Here is an 18474-nt window from a genome sequence, read left to right as displayed (position 1 = left end):
ACAACTTAAATTAATCCATATTTTTTATCTATGCTTTACCACATGGTGTTAGCTTTTTGTTCAGCACTGCATTGTAGGGGATGCTGTAGCCTTTCACCTTTATGATTGTTAATTTTAGATACTTTACACTGTTAAGTTTTAATCCTCTTTTAGACTAAAAGGGGAATTGTAGGGGATGCTGTAGCTGCACCTTTGTAGGGGCTGGCTACAGGTGTGCCTGACCATGCCTAAAAGGTCAGGGTGAGCAGAGTGAGGGAAGTTTAGGTGGTGGGTTGGTTTCACTTTCATTTTGGCTTGCTGTAAGGATTGCTGCCCTGCCGGCTGGCTAGGTTGCTCTGTAAGTAAGGCTTTTCCCTAATAAATTCCCTTATATTTTACCTGGTTCCATATTGGTAATTTCCCACATTACTGCATGTTCATGCCCTTCTTCCAGCACCTTCTTTGGCTGTTTCTCTTAATATCTTCCTGCTTAGCTATTGGCCAGTCATATCTTTTATTAAACAAAACAGAAGGTGCCTCAGTAAAGACACATCTTCCCAGTACACAAAAAGATTATTTCATAATAGAAATAATTCAAGGAATACTCTTCTTCATTTCCAGGGTGCAGAGAAGAACTTGAAAAATCTCAATGATCTTTGGTACTACTTGGTCTTTATCAGAAGTTAAAGGTAAGTCCTTAACAACCAGATATCCTTGAGATTTCAGAATTGGCTGGGAATGAGCAGCCCCCAAATCCCACCCAAGGTTAGTGCTGTCAAGACTGACTGACACCACCAGAGTGATGTGGCTGTGTAGGTCCTAGAAAAGCAGAAGGCAAGGAGAGTTAGAAATCCAAATCCATCCCTGAGAAGAAATCCATTCTTAGGAGAATTACTGTATCACAGAAGAGGGGGAGAAACACAAAAAGTTAGAAAGAAGGGCCAGACCATGCCTTTTAAGAAAATGTCTTAAATCTGCAATTTCCTGTTAATGAAAGGATTGATGATCCCAAGATTGTAGCTTCAGTAGGAAAACCAGCTCAGTGCTCAGAAGCAAAACGACATAGTCAAATCAGCCAAGCAGACTACTTTTCACTACTGTAATATTGATTGTCTTGAAAAAGTAAAGATGCCAATTCCCAATGAGTATTGAGAAAACCTGCCTGATTGCAGACTGAAATAAATTCTGGATTTAGATTTGTTTCCAATATTGGCATGACATCAGCTATACAAGGCTTAACATGTTGAAAGCAAGCTTTGTCAAATCACCTAGTAAGGCAAAAGAACTCTTTGGAACTTCAGGTACTTTATCCTGCATGCATTGTTATATTAGTGTTAGGATGTTACTTTGGGCTATCTCCCAGGGCTACTTCGATGCTGCCTCCCAGCCCTTCAGCCAGAGCACTGAATAATCATGAGCCACAATCATAAAGTCTTTTTCTGGAACTTCATAGTTTTCTGGTTGAACATTGTTTAGCATGGCTTGTGCTAGAGTCTTCTGTACTAGCTTTACACAACCCTGATATACAGGTTCACAATATGGAAGCCAGACTGCAAGGCTGCAGCAACGGATAGGAGGCACTCAGTTAAAGGGAAGGGCTCTTTGACTTCATCCTTTAAAATGTTCCATTTCTAGATCAAGGAGGCATTAGCATCTGAATATATTCTGGTTTGTTTAAATGATGCCCTACAGAATTTGCTCATGCCCCTATGGCATCATACAGAATGAGCTGTTTCTTGTGTTGGTGTTTCTTGAAGGTGAAGACAAGGGTATCAAGTACATAGGTAAGGCACTAGACAAGCTCTGTACTAGCAAAGGCACTGCAAATGGCTTCTTGTACCCTCTTGTTGATATCCAGGATATGCTACAGCAATTCTGTCATTAATGGCTTCAGGTATGTATCCAATGAGTATAGATATGCAGCCTTGCCTTACTATGTTGTTACACCAGCTTGTTGAAATCATTAACAGACCCAATACACACCAATGTTGCTGTTAGAGAACACAGCAATAACAACTGGTTATCTTAGTCACATTTGTCCTCAAGAGGTGGCCCCCATGCTACAGCAGTTTATAAGACCCTTGTGTACCTCTCTGGGAAATGTAAGAGACAATGAAGAACACGATTAACCATTCTGTGGGATTTGTACCATGATCAGTATGAATCCTGGTGGCCTAATAGAAGATTTTATATTTTTTTTGTGATGCTATCGCATCATGGATTAAGATGATCTCAGAGACATGTTCTGTAAGATCCTACATGAATTTAAAAACCAAATTGGGGAGGAAAATTGGAAGCGATTCTTTGACCAGTTTCCTCTTCCCATAAAAGAGTCTTGCAGCTTTTTATGGTGTTTAATCTAATGTACTTAAGCTGCAGTCAAGAATTAGGGTTCTATCAGTCTTGGAGACTGTAAGGGAGCCTCTGCACCCAGGGAAAATGTTACTGTGTACAGGGGGGAAGTATGAACTAGTAGGGCATATAATGCAATCCCAACCCTACTGGGAGGGTCGGGGGGGTGCTGTTGCTGTTGCTGTTACTGTGTTAAGTCGATGTTGAAAAATGTTATAACATCTGGAGCCTTGGTGGGTAGAATCTGTCTCCAGTTGCAACTCTGCAATGGATGTGAAGAAGCAAAAACTATTCAGTCTATTCACAGAACAGTACTTTCCAGACTAATATGGGTTGTATCAAAACAAGAACCACATAAACAATGAGTAGGGATAAGGAGGGTGAAAATCCCGTGGTTCACAACAAAGGAAACCTAAGAGAGAGAAGCTACAACAGTAAAGAAGCTTCTTCTCATTGAAGGTTTTTCTATACATTTACACACATTATGGGTCCCTGTTTTGCATGATGATGAAGAACTACACAAAACTAACAGATCAAACCCGCTTGCCTCCCTCAGTAGAAGCAGGTCGTTGGATGTTACAATTTAAGGTACCCCGAAAAGTTGTAAATAAAAGGAAACAAATCTGAACAATGAAACACCTGTGAGATGCCAATGAGTCACTCCCTTTACTTTTGTAGGCTGGGCAGGGAGGGAGGAATAAATGGGGCTTGGGTATGAAACTAAATGTGACATCTAATTTCACATTAAAACGTTAGTGGATACAATTGTACTTGGTTGTACTTATTAGACTTAATTTCTAGGCCAACACGGTATCTTAAGGAGCAGTTGAGGTTCAAGCATGCATTGTGGTTCATAGTGATTGAAAGTGAGGTAAATTAGTGAGACCATAGCATGCCTGCATCACATAGAGTACGGTTGCTATTCATTTACCTATGTTGCTCCAGTTTGGGTTGCAGTTTACCAATTCAATAGCCCTGCATTTAAAATTACTTTAAGATTTGTGGATTTTATTTTTATTAAGAAGACAGATATATAAAGCTCTCTAGTTTACAGCTAGGCCTTGAAATATCTTTTTAGGATCTATTAGGAATAAGATTGCTCTTGTATTTTGTATAACCTGCACACTGTGCAAAGCTGATACACCTCTGTGTAATCTTTGCCTCTGTGCTGTCAGTGTGGTGTGCTTTCTGCATGGCCATATACTACTAGTGATTTTATCAAGTTTCAAATTACATGGTGAAAGGTCTGCAAAAGGCTGCATAAATATTATTTGGCACATGAAGACAATTGTAGATGTTGAAACATGATTGCTATATTTCAATGTTTATTCCCACTCAACAAATTGGCCCTAAGCTTTCCTTTTTAGTATTCAAAGCATTATCTTAAATATATGTTTAATTTAGTGGATGTAACACTTGGTTCCTACACTGTATTGGCAAGTGTTGGTGGTCCTTGGCACCCTAAGTATATGCACACAGGGTGCAAGTTCAAAGCTACAGAATGAGAGTTGTTTTGGATCCTCTTCATTTTACTTTTGTTTTTTTTTCTGTAGTATTTTCCCCTCTACTTACATGTATTCCTGTGAATAAATCTTTTTATGTTATTCCTTACAAAAAGAAAGCCTGCACGAACTTTGGGTGATGTCATTAAGATTCCATTTATTTTATTTATTTTTGTGTGGTGTATGTAGAAGTAGTACACAAGTGAAGGCCAAAGCAGGATGCTGGCTGTCTCCCAGCACTCTGGCTGGCCAGTGAGCTCTAGGGGTTGCTCTCTATTCTACCCCCCTGTGCTAGAGATACAGGCAGGAAGGCTTCACTGTCCTTTTTATATGGGTGATAAAGATTTGATTTTAGGTCCCAGTGCTTGCAAAGTCATCTGCAGGGCCCACATAAGTTTGAAAACCTCAGCTACTGTAAGGTAACTTCAGATCTCCCTTTGAGTTCTTTAGGTTACCTTTAGTGATTAGGTTTTATTGTTTAGGACGAGTCTTGTTAGTTGTCACCATGACTAGTCTAATCCCCAAGACAGTATTACTTGCTTGCTTAGTATTTCTGGCCACCCTGGATGTGAGAATCCTTGTTTGACTCTGTCACCATCATCTTTACTTTGTGATTGTATTTGTGACTTTGATTTTAACACTCACTCTTTGTGTCTCAGTACCCTTCTTTAATAAAGAAGAATGTGTTACTTTGATGCTTTTTAGAAAAAGGTATACATTCATAATTATTTGTGAAACACTTTTTACACAGTTCTAAGAATTGTAATCCTGGAGAAGCACTCAAACAAAAATATAACATTAGAAATTCTTTTTTTTTGGTAGTTGGTTTTAAAAAACTAAAAAATTTAGCTGGAGTGTAAACAACTGTAAATGGCTGCTGTGTATTTGAACATGTTATGTTAGATCTTATACCTTGTAAACAGTTCTGATTCCCATTCCACCAGGACAAATGATAAGGTTGAGTCCAAAGGATTTGATACCTACATCTGAATAAGCTAGATAAAATATGTTGTGTCCCAGTTGTTATAAATCTAGGGAAATTAAAAATGTCTTTGAACAAAATGTATGGTCAAATCACAGCATCTATCAGTAGTTTCAAGCAATCTTCAAACAAATCCAACCAATATATACTTATTAAATATTTGGATGCTAAGCTCTTTGCTGGCCATAGATGCAAGACAAAGATGAAGACATTTTGTTGATGATTTTACTTCTTACTTGGAAAACAGAATTTGTCCTAAATGGATCAGGGAAGTCACTAACTTTGATAACATAAGAAATGCTTTGCATAGCTTATGTTTCAAAAATATCATTAATCATTCCCTCTGAATATTTTGATGATGAGGATCACATCATAAGTAAACACGAAAAATTGTTTTGGTACCTGCCAACCTGAAATGCCTACTAAACATTTTAGAATAATATATTACCTTTTTTTTTTTGCCTCCACAGTGATTAAGTCTATCTACAGGTACATGGAAAAATATCAACTGGGACTAAATTACAATACTGCCTCTTCTTCATGTGTGTGTCAGGGTGATGCAGGGTGTGTCAGGGAGTTTTGCATTTTTTATCTGAAATGGAGTTATTGTTCAGTAAGTATTTTAAAGAATTGTTAGTCTATTGAATAAATGATATATAGTTTTAGAGGTGAGACAAGTTCATATAAATTAATATTATCATAGAGAATGGTGACATTAGGCAGAAATATAATGTAAAAGTAATGCCTAACTCTTCATGTCCCATGAAGTTTGGGGTTGAGCATTTTTACCTTTTGCTTGCTGGGCTATAATACCCTCAAAACTCAGGTATATGCATATTTAGAATGGAGAATGATGTACTGCTAGTTGGATAGTAGACAAGTTGCTCTCCCCTGCTCCAAAGGGGAAGGGAACATAAATTCACTTTTAAGAGGCCCTGTAAAGAATTGTAAATGTTGGGTGTTTGAAAAAGGAGCGGGAAAGACTAGTACAGGAGGAAGCGACTGAGAATTGAATGAAAAAAGATGTCTGTGGTAATTTTTAACTATACTGGAGTGTCCCACTCAGGAAAATTGTTTTAGTTCAATCTTGACCATCGAGTCAGCATGCTCTTGATATCCCTGTGGGTTAAATCTCTTTCTCGTCTCCTCCACAAATAATGCCTGTGTGGGGGCAAGCTGAAGCAAAGCGCTTTCCCGGATGATGCATTCACACAGCTCATCAGCTCCATTTCACTCTGTTCCGCTTGCTTTCTGGGCAGCAGCTGCTGCTTCTAGCTGCTCCCATTCCTAAAGAAGTAACCCAGGGAGGGAGGGAACAGTGCTCTGAGACAGACAGGAAGCAGCGGACTCATGGCAGAAAGGAAAACACATAAAGGAGCAGAAGAGAGACACTGCAAGGAAAGAGAGTTCTGAATAAGAGTGATGAGTTTGGTTAAAAATGGAATGGGGAAGGGAAGGGAACAGAGGGAAGATTGTAAAAGGAATAAAGAGTATTTGTGGACATGGAAAAATAAAGCAATGCAGCAACAGAGAGGATGAGCATGCTGAGAGTGTCACTTAGAAGCTGCTTCTCGCTTAGCTGTGAGAACTACTAGCTATGAGGCCTTCATTAGAACATCCCTTCTAACCTCTGATCTGCCATGGACACAAGGGAATAGGTGTGTCAAGCCACATTCTCATGCCAGTGTACCCATGCGTATGATCAATACATAGTAGGCTAATTTTAATGTCATTCCTCTCTTTCCACTAAGAATGCATTCATTATAAACAAGTAGGTGAAACTTATCTTGACAGAGAAACGACCACCTTAAATTACTTTAATAATTGAAAAGAAACCCTTTTTATCATTGTAACTGTTATACATTTCTTTTTGTAACTCAAACTATCGATTATAACAGCTAGGTGAAGGACAGCTATGATAAGTTAACTGTGAATCTTTATACAACCACTTTGCTACATAATTGAGAACAGCTTCTATATATAAATGGATGAGGAGGGTCCTTCATGTGTTAGACATATTGACCTTGGCAATGGGTCAGAAGGTCAGGGAGAGAAGCATTCTGTTTCCCCTTTAGTTCATTCTCCTTTTTTATGGTGTTTCACCTCCCTTCAATATGATGAAAAAAACATGTTTTGCAAACATATATGTGAATCAGGCATCTTTTGAGGGTACAAAGGTTCCGTCTTTTGAGGTACATGTATAGTGCTGTGCCACTTTAAACCAAGAGGAAGATTTCACATGGTAACGTTGGGATGGTCATTGTTCTTTCATCTGAGCATCCTAAGCTTACTCCCTGTCCCACATTTGTGCTGCTCCTATCCTGTGACAACTGAATAGTTATTTTCTCCACAGAGGTTCTAAAGTTTGAAGCTGCAGAATTAAGAGTCTGTCAATGGAGCAAAAAACAGGCAAGAGGACAAGCCAACCTGAAAACTATGAAGTCAGAAGTGACAGAGGTGATGGGTGAGTGAGAAAGTTCAGATAGTTTAATATGTGAATTTCTCTTGGGTCACTAAAGATTCTAAAGAACAAATGAATAGAGAAAATAAGTTTTTGAGAAGTTTTATAGATTGTATTTGTATATATAATAAATATATAGTAATAAGATATTTAGATAAGTAAATATCTAGCAATTGGATATGGAGATCTGCGAATTCAAGTTGGAATCATATTTGAAATGTTTTGATTGCTGGACTTTTCTTTGAATGGACATCTTATAAGGAACATGTAACCCGAAGCCCTCGCTTTTAAAGAGGCCACATTGTCATGGAAGACAAAAAGCATTTATTTTTAAAGGCAGCAACAATGCATTCTCGAGACTAGGGTAAGATTCTTATGGGACAGCCAGAAAGGATTCAAGGAGAAGATTGTGCTTAACAAGTATTTAAATATTTTGTATAAATCTAGGGATTTCATGAGGGAGACAATGTCCTCATAAATATTAAGACACGTCTGAAGTATGAAATCTGTACTGCATATTAAAAACATAAGTTTTATGGCCACATGTGGTAGGAGATAAAGAGATTCCTTATAACTACTGTTATTAAAAGATTATCAAATGCCAGGCATTGTTTAATTAATTGTTACAATCAGGTTGTAACTACATTGGTCATCAGAGTCAAGTCAATACCAAAATGGCTGAGGACAGAATCTTTGTGAATATTTAGAAGCTAGTAAAGAAACAGAAAACCAAAATAAGATCAGAGCTGTTACACAAACAATAAAAACCAGTGTCATGGAGCCCAAGAAGTTCAGTGTAAGTGATAGAACCAGGTTTCAATAGCTCCAGGCATTAGAAGAGAGGAATGTTGGAAGGATGTTGTTGGCATTTTGAGAGAGAATTTTCATTTCATTTCATTGCCTCACCAAGCAGCAAAAGTACTTTTTCTTCAACATAGTGTGTGTGTGTGTGTGTGTGTGTGTGTGTGTGTGTGTGTGTGTGTGTAAGCAGTGAAGAAACATTCATTGGACAATCCTGTGTAGGGAGCCCCTTAAATAGGACATTTACTGAAACCTTAGTCAGAACTTCGAAACTAAGAATGAGTCAGAAAAGCAGCATATCTCCCCGCCCCCCCCCATTCTATAGATGAAGAAGCTGAAGTTGAAAGTCTTAGTGACATGCCTATTTTAGGAAATAATGAAGATAATAGGAGAAGTCAGGTCTTTGTAGATCTCAGGGTGACTCTTGCTTAGTGGAGTAATTAATTTACCCACAATATGAGTCATCTCAGTACTGGGAATATAGACTTACAACAGGCATGAACCTGATATCACTGCCACACAGTGGGACTTAACTACTAAGTGAGCAGTTACTGTGTTTTTGTCATCCTAAGTTTGACCAGTATATGTGCCCACTCATCTGTCACACAATGCTCCCTACAAGAGTGGTGGAACAATGCACATTTTAATAAACATAACCTACAGATACACTAACAAATTAGTAATGCTGCTGAAGTTTGAGCATTGGTCTCTCTGACTGACCTGTGCTGCTTCTTTTGGGGTCCATGGGACTATGGGAAATGTACTGTGGATCCAGGTTATCTTGTGTGTGTCTGTGTGAGTGGAGCAGAGTGCTTGAAGGCACATATATGAATGTGTATGTGTGCAATGGCCCCAGGACAACCTCAGACACTGTTCATCAAGCTCTATCCACTTTGTTTTGTGACCCCTGTCTTATTGGCCCGGGACTCACTCATAAGATTATACTGGCTGGCCAGCAAGCCTCAGATCTGCCTATATCTGGTTCCCCAGTGCCAGTATTATAAATGCATGCTCTCATTCTTAGCTCTTAAAATATTTTTATATGGGTTTTGGGGATCAAACTGATGTCTTTGTGCTTGTAAGGCAAGCACTTCACTGACTAAATATCTCCCCGGCCCAATTTATCTTGTTAAATGGATATATTGTGACATCACCTGCCAGATGTTTTGACAGTGAAAATAAGAGCAAAAGTACGTGTTCTTTAATGGTAGGAGTGTGTCCTTTTTCATTCCAAGTCACTTTGTTGGTGATGTTGGAGCGGGAGCTATGCTTTAGGGTTTCTGGTTTCCCGTCTCTCTCATGTGACCATGTGCTGCTGAGAGGTAAGTCTTGTGAGACAAAGAAACATGAGGCTGAGAAAGAGCAAATGGGATTCAACAGGAGAGTTGTCAGTGACAGTCACAAATTCAATGATGGGCACATGGCTAATCAAGAAGGGCCCCTTGGGGAGGGTTCAGTCATGTGTGCAGGGGAATGGCTGTGAAGCAGAAATAGCCCCACTGGGAAGAGAGACATTGACAGATGTGAAACAGGCAAAACCATCTTTTGGCTTAATTTACCTTTCATTTGACTTGAGGTAAACAAGAAGAAAAGAACCATTTAAAATGGACTTAAAATGATGACATTAGAGATGCTGTAAATTGGAGGTAAAGAAATTACAGATGATCTGACCACATCCAACTACAGAAAGGATTCAGTAAATATGATTAAAATTTGATTTGAGCTTAAGATGGATATTGTGGTTATACAAAGGGATCAGGCTGATTTGAATGTGTCCACTCATCCATTTACTGTTCATTATCTACTACTCAGCCTGGACCATGTGGGAGGCTCAGGTTCGCAGTTAGACATGGAGAGCTCAATGAAGAATGGCCAGTCCTGCAAGGAGCGCCGTGTCTGGCAGTGAAACTTATGGAAAGAAGTAACTATCTTATGCTTTCACAAGTCCTATCGAAGAGCCCTGCCTCAAAGCATTGAGAGAATACAGAATAGGAGTGTTTAAAGCAGTCTTGAAGACTCATTTAGGAAACATCCCCCTGAGAAGGTAAAATGATCATTTTTGAAGGAACAAGCAAGAAAACGCTGTGCTCTACTTAGCAAGTTATGGACAGGATGTTGGACTTCCAAGAAGACAACACTGACCGTGTGTGCTGGGTTTCACAGTTATTCCTGTAAGTGGTGGTGAGATTTGGAGACAGTCATCTTGGGGTAGAGTGGCTAGTGGATGCCGAGGCCCCTGCAGCCATCTAGATGACAGAGGAAGGACTGAGATCCGGAAGCAGAATGGAAAAGAAAAATGTGCCCCCTTTGTTTCAGCAGTGTTTAGGGAAGTTTACAAATAACTTAATGAAAATCTTGCATCCTGTAACTTGTTACTTATAATATCTAATACAAGACATTCACTTGGTTGAACTCCAGTGTTTTGGACCTTTGACAAAGTCCCCTTACGTCTTTTGATTTTTCCCTCAGGTTCTGTTCCAGCCCTCAGGATACTCCTGTCTGCTTTTTGCCTTCTTTCCTCAGCCCTGTCTGTGACCTAAAGTTAGGGAGGTGGAGTAAACATGGAGGTGGTAGACAAACTCTCCAAAGTGGACAGGCATTTCTGTTCGAGGACATGGAGATTTAATATACTCACCTCTCAATGCCACATTTTGGAATTGACTATTAAGAAGGGAAACTGCCTGTTGAAGAAAGAAAAATAATCATACATTTCTGGGTGGGGGGGTACACTGAGAAAATGCATGTAAAACTAATTCCACTTCCTTTTTTGAGTGCTGTAGAAGCAGTTATTTTTATTTTAACAGGATATTATGTTCAAAATTGGTTTATAGAACTTAAAAGTGATGGTAGCGCTGTGTGTGTGATATTTAGGCCTAAATGACCAAACTGTCTATTTTGATAACATTCAGCAAACTTGTGCTGTTAATGGCCAAGAACAAATACATGGAGCTTTGCAACGTAGGGTGACTGGTATAACCAGTGAGCTCACCCGTAGAGCATGAAGCCAATTATTATACATTAAAATATCAGTGTGAGGACCAGTCAAATGCTCAGCTTGTAAATACACTCACTGCTAAGCCTGAGGGCCTGAGTTTATTCCCAGGATCTACAGGTGGAAGGAAAGAATTGAGTCCCATAAGTTGCTCTGATCTCTAAATGTGTCATTACATATCTGTAACCACACATGTACAGATAAACATAGTAAAATCATAATTCAGTGCAAGTGTGATTTAAATTAAACTATGCAAAAGCAGACAGCAAGGCAGTCATTACCTATGGGCTGCAGTCTGCCAAGCCTCATTTCACAGTTTTACCAGTTGAAATGTATCTGGATGAAGGTGTCCAGTGGAATGCTGTAGTTTACTCTCTGTGGCTGTGCTTTACAAAAAGGTTGAGTGAATTGTATTGGTGAATACTATCGATTACAGCTGAATATGCAGAAGATGCTGGAGTTCAAAATGGCTTTGAGGGATCAGCAATGAGCAAAATAAGAAAGATTTGGTTCTAAATAGGAACCCAGCAACTTAAGTTAAGAAACCAAACCAAAATCTTGTGTTATCTTTAGTTTAGGAGAAGACATGACAAGAATCCACGAGGACAAAAAACCAAAACAAAGTAAAGGCAAATTCTAATGTAGTTGATCTGACTCTGAGCAGTGATGCACTATGTTAACACGGATGCTGAAGATAGCTTGGGCTGAAAGCACAGCACACAGTGTGCAAGGCAATGGAAGATGTCATCCCACAGGGTTTTGTGGACCTCAGAGTCCCCAGGCAGACTATATTTAGTTGTCGTTCTTATATTTTATTAAGTATTTCCCCGCAGGAGTAGGGGAAGATTCCTCCTGATTTGGAGAAAGATATAAAAGTCCAGAAATGTTTTTCATAATTTGTAAATATATAGTCAGTAGGGAAGACACCCATTTCTTTAAATAGTTGAAAACTCCCACTTTGAGAGAGTTGCAAGCAATTTCTGCCCTGTTGGCAAAGAAATGGGAGTGGAGTGTTATCATCCCTTTGTTCTAAAAGGAAGCGTTTGATAACCATTTTTAGTCAAGTATGACCCAATTTTACTTTGGGAAGCAAAGAAATCATGAATTAATTGAAATGAAGGTTTTAAGGCTGAAGATTTTAAGGGGACAGTACAGAAACTTATGGATAATTACAAAGTGGAGTCAGAGACAGGTTGATAACCTGTAGTTTATTGGGGAAAAATACTCAAACAAGGGAGCCAGTGACCAGGTTTGCACCTGAGCAGGATGGACCCAGAAATGCTTCCCAGTCATCTCAGCCAGGTGAAAGAGAGCCACATCCGCGCCTCCCTCCTTCTTAACCCCTTGTTACATACCAAGCGGGCATGGTCAGTGGTGCCACTAATCAGGGCTTCTCCCTACAGAAAAGTGCATCAGGATGTATTTGAACACTGCAGTAAAACTGTTAGGTAACTTTTCCCACATCAGATTCAAACATGGCTTTTGTTTTTCAGTGGGTAGTTGCTGTGTTCTAATCTGAGTGAGATGTTATACATTATACTAACAGACCAATCAGGCTACTGTGGGAAGATTTGTGGTGTGAATTTGAACTTGACTGGTTAAGTGACACCTGGAGTGTAACCATATGTCCCCTTCATAGTATGTTCTCTGAGGACACACCATCCTAGGGTATCGTGATAGTCTTCTGTTCTGAGTTAGCTAAAATGATAAACTCTACACAGCAAAGGGTTTATCTTGAAAAGAAGGTGGTCTCTCTAGACATCAGACTGAGGTAAGAAAAAGTCAAGGTTTGGACTGGCAGAAGCAGACATTTTTTATTTAGGTGCAGCCAAGGAGAAGTTGGGCTAGAAATACTCCATATGAACTTCTCTCCAGTCATTGATGGGCTTTGACCTGGGCTGTGGATACTTTGCAAGATACCAGGGAGTCAGATTGGAACTGGTCCTAAGAACACTGAGGCTCAGTCACCTCTACTGGCAGGTGCTAGTGTTCTGTGTTCCTGCTTGGTATCCCCAGGCTGAAGTCATAGCATGTGCTTAGCATGTTTTGAAGAATAAAAAAAGATACCTGTGGGGAGTGGCAATAGCCTGGGGAAATCAGTTACCAGTTTGTGAAAGGTAAGTTGCAGAAAGTCAGGAAGCAGTCTAAAGAGAGACAATTGCCTGAGGTGGCCTACTGTAACGGTATAGATTTGTATATAGAACACTGCCTTGGACTCTCAGAAATTCTCCCCATGGGATCCTGAAATAATTCTCACAATGATATGGGAGGGTGTGGCCTGCAAGTGCTGTGCCCTATTCTCTTAGTGTTTGGTACTGAGTAAGAGAGAAACTAGATATGAATTTTAGTCAGTGTAAAGTTGAAATTTCTGCATTTGTACCTGGAATCTACTCAACAGCAACAGCAGGAAAATCACACAGAAGACTAATAACTTTATCTTCAGAAGACGTCTGAAACAATTAACCATATCAGGATAGGAAAAGTGGTGATATATTATTTATTATTTATTAAAGTTTGCCTGAGAATTCAGAAAGCAAAGTCATCCACAAACCATAGAAAGCCAGACACAAACTTTTAATCCTAGGACTCAGGATTAAGAGGTAGATGGATCTCTGTGAGTCCAAAGCCACCCAGATCTACACAAGATTGATCCAGTCCTAATGAAAAACAGCTCACACAAAGATGATCTCTGTAGGGAGACACCCTAGCCCCGCCCAATAGTCCTGGGACAGGTTCCAGGTGGACCCGGGACTCGCCCATAAGGGCGGGGTGAAGGAAAGCCGGGGTGACGTAAGAGAGCTTCTTAAGGGGCTTCACGTGGGGACCCTGGCCCCCTTTTTGTTCTGGCCGAGCTGGCTGGGTTCTATAACCTAGCTCTGGCCTGTGTTTTACCTTGGTGTCTTCTGGAATAAAGAGACCTTAATCCTACAGATCTCAGCACCTAGGATCACATGCCTTTAATCCCAGCATTAGAGAGGTATATAAGACAGGAGCAGGGTCTCAGTATCAGGCATTTTCTAGCCATATTGAGAATAGGAATGTCTCAGCACTATTGAAGGTAAGAGCTCTTTAGTGGCTTGGCTGCTTTGCTTCTCTGATCTTCAGCTTGAACCCAAATATCTGTTTCTGCGTCTTTTATTTTTTTGTGTGTGTGTTACAGAAGCTCTGCCCCTAGAACAGCATGAATGGAGGAGGGCTAAGTGTGGGAAGGGATGCTAGTGGCTTAGAACCTATCTGGACAGCAATGCATGGCTTCCCAAGGTGTGAACCACTCTTCTTGTTTGTAAAAATAAGTAATCCTATAGGTAGTAGTGTTACACATGAACTATATCCTCTTCAGAGGAAGTAGAGCTAATTGGGGAATCACGCAGGCAAGCCATACTGGCATGAGGAAGTCTGATCATGAGACATTGGTCTTGGTAGAAAAGGAAGAGCCCAGTGCTGCCTGCCAGTGACAACAGGCTAAGAGTAGAGTGCAGACCCTTACTGTTGGTCATGAAGTGTATTGCTTTGATCTGCAGGGGCACTCTTCCATGGGTTTGGTTGATTAGTGATTGAACTTCAGAAACTGAAAAAACAAAAATTCTAACTCCTAGTAAGTATATAAAATGGTATCAGCACCTTGAAAGGAGTTTCTCGTAAAGAAAACAACAACATACACAGATCATAAGATCCTACTATCCTACTCCTAGAAATTTACAGATGAAGACCTGAAAAGCTATTATTCAATGCAGCTCAAATTGGAAATAATTTAGAGATCTATCAAGAGATAAAAGGATAGAGGTGCTGTGATAGATCCTTAGAATGGCAGGATTGTTGAGTAATTGCAAGGGACAATATACCCTTCAACACTCAGAAATATCAACTGGTGTTTTCCTGGTGTGGGCTTGAAGGGATTATGAAGAATACATCATTTTGTTTTTTTATGCTACTCTCAGGGTTTACAACCATATGGGACTTTATCAAATTGTACATCAAACTATTATAGTACATACATGTGCTACACTATACATAAATCATAACTCAATAAACCTATTAGAAAATACAATATAAATAATGCTGAAGGCTGTGATGCCTTTAGACTGGTTGCAAGTCAAATGTGAACAAGTCAATCAAAATCCTGTATTGTTTTCAGATAACTGCAGACATTAGAATCTATGTGATAATAAAATTTAAGTTGAACTCAAATGCCATTTTAAATATAAATAACCTCATTTTCACATAGTATTATCATGCTGAGAGACCCACTGCAATTTTACTTTTATTGCTCACTTGGCTGAGAATAATAAACAACCCTAGAAGCAGAGTTATGTTTTCTTAGCTTGATTTTTAATTTTCCCTTTCAGCTCACATTGTTTTAGTGCCTAGAACAACAGGGCTGTGACAATACGGGGTATCTATAAGTGCCTTGATGTAATGTATAGTTAATGCTTTGAACAATGGGCTCTCAGTTGCTTACTGAAACATCTGCTGATGGGAAAAACTCTTCTATGGGCATGAAATAATTTTTAAAAACTTAAGGTGAGAAACATCCAAGTAGTAAACCTTATTAGACTTCAAATAAGTAACTGTCTTAGTTACTTTTCCTATTGTTTGGATGAAATGCTCTGACAAAATCAACTTAAAGAAGAAAAGAGTTGTCCTGCTTAGGTTTTCCTGACACAAATGGGGTTATCTGGGATGAGAGAACTTCAAAAAAAAATGCTGCTATTAGATGGCTGTTACACAAGCCTGTGGTGGCATTTTCTTGATTAATGACAAATGTGTGACAACCAGCCCATAATAGACAGTGCCACCCCTGGACTGGCAGTCATAGGTTGTATGAGAAAATAGGTTGAGCAAGGGATGGAGAACAAGAAACTAGACAGCACTCCTCTGTGGTCTCTATTCCACATTCTATTTCTAGGGTTCTGTTGAGTTCTTGCATTGGCGTCTCTCAGTGATGGACTGTGATTGGTGCTTGTAAAATGAAATAAATCTTTCCTTTCCCAAAGTGTCTTGAGATTATAGTGTTTATCACAACCTAAATGAGACAGGTTTATTGATCTATAATTTGCAGGCACAGCCTGTCATGGCAGGAACTCATGGCTGCAAGCTTAAAGTGGTGTGTGTCCCATTTCATTCAGTCAGAAAGCAGTGAGTAGTGAATCCTCTTGTTCCATTAGCTGTCCATGCAGTCTAGGACCAAGCCTAGGGAACTGTTCCAAGCTCCTTTAGGGTGAGTATTTCCACCTAGTTAATGGAATCAAGATGCACAGAGGCTAATCTAACCTAAATCATTTCTTACAAGTGAGCCTGAGAGCTTGTCTTCTAGGAGATTCCAGAGCTTATTACTTGACAATAGTAAATATCCCAATGACTATTTTTTATTTTAATTTAATTTTTTAAAATTTTACACATGTCTACAATATTTCTTGATCATATACAACTCTCACTCCCAGGACACTCCTGATATCTCCCTTACAAATGTGTATTTATTTAGTTAAACCATTGAATCTAATTAATATTGACTATATGTGCATGAGTGAGGTGCATCCCCAGGGCATGGCCAACCTACATTCTTGACCTCACTACTAAAGAAAAGTGGCTCTTCTTCCCCTATGCAAAAGTTGCTCAGCTAGAATTTGGGGCCTTTGGGATCCTTTCCCCTCTCCATCTGAAGTTCTTAACTGGCTTGGTCTTGTGCAGTTCTGATATAATTAGTCACAAGTGCTTTGAGTTCCTATAAGCCATGTGTGTCTAGAAGACAGTGTTTCAGAACAGTCCTCTTTGTCTGCTGGCTCTTACGTTCTTTCTGGTCCTCTTAGGCAATGTTGGAGATTGATATAGATGATCCATCTATGCTAGAACACTCATAATTGCTTAGGCTTTGCACTTTCAGCAGTAATATGTTTCTGCATTAGTCACTACCTACTGCAATAATAAGTTTCTCTGTCCAAATTTGGGAGCAGCACAAACATGTGGATTAAACATACGTATTTAGAAGGCAGAATCCAGAGATTGCTACTTTGGATTTGACTAGCCTGGCTGGCTGGTCAGCTCCAGGGACCACAGTGTCTCCCCCATCCTAGTGCTGAGGTTATAGGTGTGCGCCTCTGCTCCTTACTTTTATGTGGGCACTGGGGATATAAACTCAGGCCCTGGGCTTGTTCAGCAAGCACTCTGTTCATTGGGTCATCTTTCCAGACCAGAATTATCTTCTTTAAAATACAAGTAATAGTTTTTGGAATGTCTCCTGTTGATAATTTCAATGCCTGTGTCACTGTGTTATTGTTTTTCTCCTCTTGCTTCAACCTAGTTCCAGTAATAACTGGTAGTTTGGGGTTGCATACTTGACTCTGTGTGTAAACATGTAAAGAGCTCTTGGTGATGTCACTTTCACTATTTTTGTGGAGAACAGATATAGAAAGTCTAGTCACCCTGATTCAGCTAGTGAATATAGGCAAGGTGAGTTTAATTCCTACACAATTATTTCTCTGATTTTTCTTTCTCTTGTTCCACTAGCCTTCTGAGGTCCTGTCTAATAGCATGGGCTGATTTAACACACCCTCTCTGCTTTTGCATTTTCTGAACCTACATTTGGTTCAGCCTGTATGAAAGCACAAAGTCTTTCCCGATCTTCAGCAATCTTATGGTGATGCTTCCTATTTCTTGCTCCATCCAGTTCAGTATCATGGGCAAAAAACAAATGCCACACCAGTTCACTTATTTATTCTTCTTTTGTTTGACCTGAATTTTGTCACTTTGGTATCTGGTTGTCTTTAGAATTCTGAATTTAAACTTGTTTAAAAATTAACTTTGAAGTTTGAATTTCTGAATTTGAATTGTTTGCTTCCTGCTTACTTTGCCAGGAACTGACATGCATATCACAACAACAGCAATAGTATGTGGGACTTACTTTGTCGGGGCCTGAAAAATATCAATTATGGTATTTCAGATACAGGCCTTAAACTCTATCCCAGGAGCTCAAATCTTACATTGTCTTTCAGATGTCCAGCTAAATTACTACTGGATGGCTTGGCCTCAGTGGAGAATATTTCCTAGTTTGCATAACAACATACCTAGTCCCTGGGTGTGCCTGAACCTGTTTGGAGGGTTTCATTTACATGCCTAGGGACTGTTTAGGTGAGCTGCTAGGGTTAAAAGAAATTTTGTGATATCAGTTTTATACATGATAGTAGATGTCTTCTGTGGTCATCCCCACTGTTGGAAAGCTATTTAAGAGGGTGCTTGAATAAACCATGAACTCCAGACTCCAGCATGGATGGAGAGCCCTCCTGAAATGGCAAGATACCTGTGTCTTGTCTTTATCAATGTTGGGTAGCTAAGAGTTTCCTAGTCCAGCATTTCCCAACTCAGGGATGGACCCTGGGCCATTTGGCTGGCTGTGATCACAGCCTCAAAG

At 39.6% G+C, this 18474-nt stretch overlaps 1 long non-coding RNA gene across 1 annotated transcript; it reads left to right on the top strand.

The window, feature by feature from the left end:
* Positions 1-277: 277 nt before the first annotated feature.
* On the top strand, positions 278-10489 carry LOC103160757. Its single transcript, XR_003480879.2, has 4 exons — positions 278-337; positions 601-668; positions 7169-7279; positions 9890-10489. It is a non-coding gene; the product is annotated as an uncharacterized LOC103160757 (long non-coding RNA).
* The last annotated feature ends 7985 nt before the right edge of the window (positions 10490-18474 follow it).

Source organism: Cricetulus griseus, assembly GCF_003668045.3.
Source record: "Cricetulus griseus strain 17A/GY chromosome 1 unlocalized genomic scaffold, alternate assembly CriGri-PICRH-1.0 chr1_1, whole genome shotgun sequence".
NCBI lineage: Eukaryota > Metazoa > Chordata > Mammalia > Rodentia > Cricetidae > Cricetulus > Cricetulus griseus.
This window is presented reverse-complemented; position numbering and strand designations above follow the sequence as displayed.